The sequence below is a fragment of the Zingiber officinale genome, chromosome 2A, assembly GCF_018446385.1.
Source record: "Zingiber officinale cultivar Zhangliang chromosome 2A, Zo_v1.1, whole genome shotgun sequence".
NCBI classification, from domain to species: domain Eukaryota; kingdom Viridiplantae; phylum Streptophyta; class Magnoliopsida; order Zingiberales; family Zingiberaceae; genus Zingiber; species Zingiber officinale.
The window spans coordinates 105,957,475-105,967,100 of NC_055988.1; positions in this window are offsets into that span (position 1 = coordinate 105,957,475).

The window sequence follows — 9,626 nt, forward strand, 5'->3', positions numbered from 1 at the left end:
TTAAGAAAAAAAAATCCATAAAAACAATATGGATGAGGAAATGCGTGGCAGAAATAATATATAAAGATTGGAAAGGATAAGGAAGCGGAACCCAATTCGAGTAAGCTGGTTGTTCATAGGCGGCGGGTTATGTGATTCGGTAGGAAAAGATCACAATAGAAAAGTGTCTGATGCAGCGGTAGGAGAGAACGCACAGGAAAGTTTATTTCTGTCCAATTTGAAAAAAAAAATATAATGATAATATATATTTTTATAATATATAATAAGTTTATTTATTTATTAAAAAATAAAAAAATTTAAAGTCGAGCGGAAGCTTAACTCTACATACTAGTATGAGTTGAGCTAATATAAATGGAATCAAGTCGAGCTCAAATCTAGACGGACTCAGATCAGCTCTAGTTTATGTCTGTTCAATTTGAAGTGAGGTCTGAGCATTCTGTTAAATGTATTCAATTGAATTATTAATTTTTTTATAAAATTGAACCTATTAAATATCGATTAATTTAATTTTTGACTGAATTAAATAAATTAATAAAAATTTTAAAACTAAATTAATTATATTTAAATTATATTTAATTAATTATATTTTTAAATAAAAAATAATCGAATTAATATGATGTAATCGAATTACTAATTTTAAAATCGAAATCAAATAATTGAAAATCAAATTGAAATTTTTTTAAAAAAATCAAATAATTTTTTAAAATCAAATTATTACAGTTCATTACATACTTATAGTAACTATATATTACGTCATTGTACGATGGATCCCATAATTATTATAATCTAATATTGATAAGTATTGATTAGAAATGAGCCGTTTATATATTGGAGTAGATATGATTTTATAATTATTATAATATAATATTATTAGTATTGAAGCGTAGCCAATAGAATGGAGCGCCAATAGAATGGAGCGGGGTTTGATAATAAAAAAAGTATCATTTTAATTTTTTCACTAATTTTGTTAAAGGAACCTCGTATAGAGAATACAAGGACTTTAATAAAAACTAATTTTTCACTAATTTTGATAAAAAAAGACTTAATTATAAATTTAAAACATTACTGGGCTTTTACCCAAAAAATCTAATAAAAACCAACCATATTTTTTCTCCTCTCCCATGTTTTCTTTTTCCCTTCTCATACCCGTTTTTCTTTTATTTTTCTTCTTTACCATTTTTTTACCTTTGTTTTCTTTTTTTTGTTCCACCTCTCTCCCTATTTAATTTTTCCTTTTTCTCGTAATTTTAATTCCTTTCTCACTGTGTTTTCTTCTTCCTCTTTTAATCCCCTACTTATTTGTTCGCTAAGCCTAATTTTATCCTAAAATCCTCCACCACGTGTCGTTCCACTACCGGCCACATTGTTATCGCTGCACAATATTACTGTCAACATTGTTGTGCTGCCATTGTCACTTCACCGACATTCCACAGTAAATACTTTTTAATTAAGATGAAATTTTTTTATTTAATCTCTTTCAATTATAAATTTAAGTGTTGAAGAAATAGATAGTGTTAATTTTTTTCATATTCATAAAAATATTTGCTAGTCAAGTATGTTATTAGTTTACTATTAATTTTGTTTGTTATTTATTTTTGAATTGTAAAAAAAAAGATAAATATTAAGCAAATGATAAATTAAGTGAAAGAGCAATGTCAAAATATTTTAAGAAAATACAAGATGTATTTACTTCAAAAAGGGGATCTCTCCTCCACCACATCCTGTGTTTTTTTCACTACTTCTTGATGCTAACTTGAATGAATGTCGAGTATAATGTGAATTAAAGGGAGATTGTTATAAATTTTATTTTATTATGTTACTAGTTTATAATGATTATTTAGATTGGAATGAAGGTTTCGGATATAGAAATACTAAATATTACGAGAAAGTGAGATCACAAATGATTCTTCAACTTTGAGTTATAGATAAGCTCTAACAATTGACAAATTGTTGTTTTAACTAGAACTAAGGGCTAAAGTCAAAAATTTTGAATTTAAGTTTGTTTTTAACTTCTTAAGTTCGAAATTTAAACTTTTGGATGGTAAAAATTAATCTTCACTAATATTTGGAAATTTTAAAATCATCTCTCTTGGTCTAAAATCCTAGCTACACAACTGATGGTAAAAATTAATCTTCACTAATATTTGAAAATTTTAAAATCGCCCCTCCTGATTTAAAATCCTAGCTATGCCACTGTGTGCAAGTATCTCCAAATATTTACCAAAGCCTTTGTAAATTTTCAAAATTTAAGCGCTCTAAATTTATACTATCAAAATTAAGGGATGAATACATTAAAGAGACTTTCAAAAGTATATTGATTTTGATTTCGATAAATTTAGAGAACTTTGAATTACTTTAAATTAAAACCAATGTAGTCATACAAGCCTTTTTAATGTATTCATACCCTTACACCGGCATGTTATAGCATAAATTGAGAACTTGCAAAGGCTTGAATTTTTTTTTATCAAAAGTTCATTATAAGGCTAGGACAATGATAGTTACTAACCAATATGACCAGTGGATTTCTAGGATTCCTTTGGTTTAGAAAATATCAAACTTTTAAATTTTTGAATGGTGTATGTCTATCAACCAATTTCGTCTAACCTAGAGAACTTTGAATCATTTTAAATCAAAACTAATATACTCTTGAAAGCTTTCTTAATATATTCATGCTCTCATATTTGAATGTGATAGCATAAATTGATAGTAGTGAATTTTTAAACTTGTAGACTTAAGAAAATTTAGCATGAGCTCATTATAAGATCTAGGACAATGATATCCACTAACTAACATCATCAATGGGTTCATATGACTCCCCTAGTTCAGAAAATATCAATATTTGAAATTTCTGAAAGGTATAAGTCCATTAGTCAATTTCGACTGACATTGACTGATAAATCTAAAGAACTCTGAATCACTTCAAATTAAAAATAATATATTCCTTGTGTTAGATTACATATTTTTATTTATTTATATCTGTTAGAGTAATTTAGTCCTTTTTTTTCCTTTTATATTTAGGGTTTAGAGTTTCGTAACTTAACTATATAAGACTTTATACTCTGTATTTTTAAGTATTAATTTTGGATTCAATAACAAGACTAGGTTTTTTCTTTTTCTTAATTTCTACATGGTATCAGAGCGGTTCTCCTTCTCTGACCTAATTTTTTTGTCGTCCCTTGTTACTACTTCCTTTTGTCATAGTTGTCTCCTATTGTTGTTGTCGTCTCCTATTGCTGCTGTTGATTTCTGTGCTAACATCTTTTTCTATCAATCTCGGTGTTGACACCCTGTGCTACTGATTTCGGCGTCGATACTCTTTTCTGCCAATTTCGACGCAGATATCCTGTACTACTAATTTCAACGATGACTCTCTTTTCTATCAATTTTAGCGCTGACGTCTTGTGCTGTCGATTTCAGCGCCAATGCCTGGTATTGTAGATTTCAACGTCGACGCTCTTTTCTACCAATTTTAGTGTCGACACCCTGTGTTGTCAATTTTAGCATCGATGTCCTTTTCTACTGATTTTGGCACTGATGCCCTGTGCTACTGATTTCTACGCTGACATCCTTTTCTGTCTTAAATTTTTCGTGTGACCACGTGTCATTCATATAAATGTGTATCCTTACAATTTGATTTTTCTAAGCATTATTCATTTTGTCATCATGTCTGGTCATACAAATGCTTCATGGAAATCTAATCTATATATGTTGGAGTAGTTTTAACATTCCTTGCTTCACAGTCCTCTGCCATGTTAGCTTCCTCTCATATAGGTTTATCATCATCTGGTATTTCAGGTATATCTTCATTCTTGTAGATTTTGGACTCTGGTGCCTCCCATCACTTGTCATCTAATTTATCATCTTTTGTTTCTTTTTTTCTCGATTTATCTATATCTATTGTAACTACTGATGATACTCTTATATCCTTAGTAAGTAGTAGTTCAATTGTTACATCTTTTTTTATCTCTTACTAATAGTGGCGTAGCCAGAATTTTTAACCAAGAGGGAGCAATTTTCAAAAAGTTCAAATATTAGTGTAGATAGATTTTCACCATCCAAAAGCCTAAATTTCAAATTTAAGGAGCTGAAATGAACTTAAATTCGAAAACTTTGACCATAATCCTTTCTTCTAGTTGAAACAATAATATGTTGATCCCAAAACTTATTTATAATTCAAAGTCAAAAATTCATTTGCGATCTTGCTTCCTTATAATATTTAGCAATCCTACATATGAGACTTTCATTGAGATCTAAATAACCATCCTAATTAGTAACCTAATAAAATAAAGTTTATACTTTACAACTCTTCTTTAATTAATGAAACATTAAAAGAAGAAAAAAATAATTTACTTTTCTTGGAATATCATTACTTTTGAGAAAAAAATAGAGAAGATAAGATAGGGAGGAGAAGCAAAAGAGGAGAACAATACATTATTTATTAACAAACTTGACTAGTTTTGGTGAGTTTGGCAATGCCACAAAGAGAGAAGGGCAAGACAAATAAAATCCTAAAAAATATGAGAAGAGGAAGAAGATGTGAGTGCTAAGGGTTGATCTTATTGCTGAAAGAGGGCAGCAGTTGATGCTGCATTTCTTGCTTACCGAAAAAGAGAAAGAAGAAGAAAATAGAACTCTTGTGCTCGAGAAGAGGAGAGGAAAAGTGGTAAGTTTACTACTATTGTAGAAGAAGCAAATGGGGAAGAAGAGGAAGAGAAAAATAAAAAAGAGAGATGGATGAAAGGGTGACATAAGGTATAATGGGTCAGGGTTGCAACATGCTTATAGAGAAAAGGGTGAGAAAAAAATGAAATAAAAAAATTACTCAAAAAATATCCTAATTGGTTTTAAATTGATCAAACTTGTTTAAACCTTAAACTTGGTTCATCTATAACTTAACCAAATCAACTCCAAATCAATTCTTTTTTGAATCAACATAATACTTATCTCCGCACCTACCTGTTAGAGTTAGTTCAAACCTGATTCAATTTTAATTTAGCACTCTCACTTTGAGTCTTACGATTTATTTCATCCATTTATTATTATATATTTTATTTTAAAACTCAATACTTAATATTTCAAGTTGCGATATTTCCTAATAAAAGTGATACCAATTGATAGCTTATGCCATTGGCTTTTCAAATATGTGATCAATTTCAATTTCTAAGAACGAACGGTGATGAATCAGCCCATCAAAGTGATGATGAAAACTTTCAAATATATAATATTAATATTTTAATAAAATGTGAGAGGGGTGGTCGCACCCCCTCTCGTCCATGTGGCTATACCCCTGCTTACTGATGTTTATTATATTCCAAGTTTTACTTTAATCTTATTTTTGTTAGTCAATTATGTAAGTTTGGATACCTAGTCTCTTTTTCTTCATCTAATTATTATATTCAAGACCCGCAATCTCAGAGGCTAATTGGGACAAGTCATGAGCAAGGAGTACTCTATGTTTTAGATCAACTCCAATTACCAGAAGTTGTAGCTTCGAGTGTGGATTTATCATCTTTTCACCTGAGTCATTCATCTTCTGATTTTTATTTATGACACTCTCGTTTAGGTTATGTTTCAGCATCTCATTTGTAGTTTTTAGCTTCTATAGGAGTATTAGAACCTTTTAAAAATTCTGATATTTTTTATTATAGTGGTTGTAAATTGGACAAATTTTTTGCCTTACCATTTTTTAAAAGTTTTTCTTTTTCTTCTGTTTAATTTGATCTTATTCATTTTGATATGTGGGGACTCTCTCCTATTCCTACAAAAGGAGGGGTCAAGATATTGTGTTTCATTTATTGATGATTACACTCGTTACTTTTGGTTTTATCGTATGAAATATAGGTCTGATTATCTTACCATTTTCAACAACTTTAGATCTTTTATGAAAACTCAACATTATAGTATCATAAAGTATTTTTGTTGTGATTTGAAAGGTGAATACACTTCAAATTATTTTTCACATTTACTTGCTTTTGATGGTACTATTCATCAAACCTCGTGTACAGATATTCCTGAATAGAATGATGTGGCTGAATGGAAACATAGGTATCTTGTTGAAACAACCTGTTCATTTTTATTATCTGCCAGTGTTCCTAGTACCTTTTGGGGGAAGAAATCCTTACCGCTGCTCACATGATTAATAAAATTTCAACCTCACACAATTCAGGTTTGTCACCTTTTGAAAAATTGTATGAGTATTCTCCTCTCTATTCCTCTTTACGTGTTTTTAGTTGTATTTGCTTCATCCTTCGTCCACATGTCGAGCATAATAAGTTAGTCTCTCGGTCTGCTCTTTATGCTTTTTTGGGTTATGATGTTAGTCAAATTAAATGTCTCTTATCATGTTGTGTTTCTTGAGCATATTCTATTTTTTTTCTATTTCAGCTAGTTCATATAATATGACAACGTCAGAGCTACTTTGCATTGATCCTTTTATACTGATACTGAGGAAGCTTCACCCACAACTCCTACTGGTAACTCAACTGAATCTGGAACTTTGGTTCCCGAGATATTTGCTCAACATGTGTCTCCTTCTACCGTTACCTATAAGTACCTCATGGTAGTTTTGATGTGGTCAACCAAGTTAAGTTAGGTCTTGTTTGTATTTGACGCCTTATGTCTAAGTGTGTTAGAACTTAGGAGTACAAGAAGTCGAGTGGAAGACGCAGTGGACAAAAAGGATGGCATGGGAAAGGAACCAACGAGCCCGGTGCATCCAAGGGACGAGAAGCCACAAAAGAGTACGCTGATGTACGAGAAAGATGTGCACAATGCTTCCAAGAGACAAGAAGTCTGAACGGAAGTTTGCTCCAAGAGAAGGTCGGAAGGTGAGTTTGGGTGAGTTCAAGTTCGGATGACCGAAATCACCCATACGTCTACCAGTAGCTGTTGGAGGAAGGCACCTTCAAGCTTATGGAAGGCGCCTTCGAGCCCTCATGGAAGGGGCCTTCAAGCATGTTGAAGGTGTCTTCAATGACCATTAGCCAAAGATAAAGTTTTATCTTTGGTGATAAAACTTGTCACGTTAAAGGCGCCTTAGACCACCTTGGAGGCACCTTCAAGTCACGGATAAGATTTTCCAAGAGTTATAAAAAGGCCTCTAGAGTTAGGAATTAAACAACTTGAATAACAACTACTGTAATCATTCCTAGTCTTTATTTTGAGCTGTCAACATCTGTAAGAGGCTACTCCACCTTCAACAAAAGAGTATTTCTAATAGAGCTTTTTTAATGCCTTGGATTAACAACCACCTAGGTTGTAACCAAGTAAATCCAGCCTTCTTACTTTCTTTCTTTAGTTGTTCATTTTTATGCACTTCATTTTTGTTTAAATTAATTGTGCATCCTTGCTAAGAAAATCAAGAGATTTTTTTTCTAACTCTGATTTTAGGCAATTTACCCCCCTCTTGTCGACTTACTGGGACCAACAATTGGTATCAGAGTCAAATAATTTCAGAAGGACTAATCGCCTCTAAAGCAACAAGACGATGGTCAGTTCAAGTATTCATCCATCGAAGTTCAAGAGAGACTTCGCGTAATGGAAGTATTTTTTAAAATAGACTTTGAAATATTTTTAATAATGAAATATGGTTTTGTAACCCCACATGGACCAACAAGGAGCTGAAAAAGAAGAGTACTCATGGATTAAAAAAAAAGAACAAGCCGACTTCATGGCGAACGACAAAGCAAAGTTCCAATCTATTGAGCGTTCTTCCACCCCAAGAGGTCAATCGGATTAGCAACTACGACTCCACCAAAGAACTCTGGGAGAAATTTCTGGAACTACATGAAGGTACTTCAGAAGCCAAGTTAGCAAGATGACACATCCTCTGAACCTAGCTAACAAATCTCTGGATGAACAAGGTAGAGAAGGTAGCTCAACTCTAAGTAAGGATTAAAGAACTCATCACTCAACTCAACAATCTCGATGAATCGGTAACGAACCATGATTCTATCTGGTACGCGCTCAATGTTTTTTCGAGAAATCCTGAATGGTCATCCTTAGTAGATGCATATTACATCTTTAAGAACTTCGAGGTAAGTGTTGGGACCTTGACACCGCTAAAAGGGGGGTGAATAGCGTCTCACTCAAATCGTTCGCTTCCTATAATGTCAGTGCACAGCGGAATACAAAACAAACTAATAAATAGAAAGCTAAACTAAAACAAGAAGAATGAAGATAAGCAAACTACAAAGACACGCTCGTTTACATGGTTCGGAGATAAAAGCTCCTACTCCACGACTATCCGTAAGGTGGACGATCCCGATCCATCGGTGGATGATTCCCCTGAGAACTTTTAGTTAGCTCAAACCTCCTTCTCGGTGAAAAAACCTCACCACAACCTTGATCCAAACACCCTTAGATCACAAGAGAAGCTGGGAGCACTTAGGAGACTTCTAATAGACTTTAACCAAGTCTATTTCGTCAACCATGGACAAGCACCCCAAGCTCTCTTTAATAGAGCTCAGGAGAAAACACCTAGCTGTGTTTCCTGCCACCAGTCAATTGGTACAACCATCAATCGATTGGTCCTAAGTGAAATTCAATCATTACAAACTAATGGTCAGCTACCAGTAGACTGGTACAGTAATGCTACAATAACAATGGAATTTTACCCTGAGTATAGTCTCTCATGCACTCATCCTTACATGCACAACCTAGACCTAGCCTTCTAGCCTCCTCCATTAGCCTCGTGCCCCTCGGATGTCTCTCCATCCTTCACGTCTTACCTTCTGGAGCTTCTATCAGCCTTGTCATTGTTGTCAGATCTTCCTTTGCCAAGAAATCACGCCTCCAGGACTTCATATATTGTCAAGTCACACTTGGACTTACGTTGCCAAGATTACATGTTTGGAATTTTCTTTTTGTACCTGTATCATGCACACTCACAATGCATATCAAATATAAAAATAAACCTAACTTAAACTTTTGCCCAAACATCAAAACGTAGGGCACCTAGATTGCTTCAACAATCTCCTCATTTTTGATGTTTATAACCTGTTTAAGTTAGGGAAACATAAATGTAATAATAATGTAAATAGACATGCAATCTACACATGCATAAGTCATGGAACCTAACTCTATGCTTCCCCTTCACCTAAGCTGCTCCTTAAGTTAGGATTTCTTGCAAAGGTAAACTTCTCCTCCTTTGCCAATAAATGAGCAATCGCTCCCCCTTCAACTAAGCTCCCCCTTAAACTAGGATTTCTTGCAAAGATGTGTAGGTTTCCTACTTAAACCTAAAATTCTCCCCCTTTGCCATACATCAAAAAGAGCTCCAATAATATCCCAATTATTGGACTCTTTAACCTCCAGTGACCATAAACATTGTGCATTAATTCCCCATAAGATTACATACATGTTCATCATATTTTTGATCAATTTCTAATGTTGAAAAATAGTTTCAGATTGTATCAGTCGATTGATATAGGCTCCAGTCGACTGCCCTCATCAAAATGAGCTTACAGAGACATTCTGTACTCAAAAATATTGTTACCAGTCGATTATCCTCATCAAAATGAGCTTATAAAGATATTCTGTGCTCAAAAATATTGTTATCAGTCGACTAGTATCTGCACCAGTCAACTAGTACTCTATTTTGGCAAAAAAAATTAACATTTCTGATC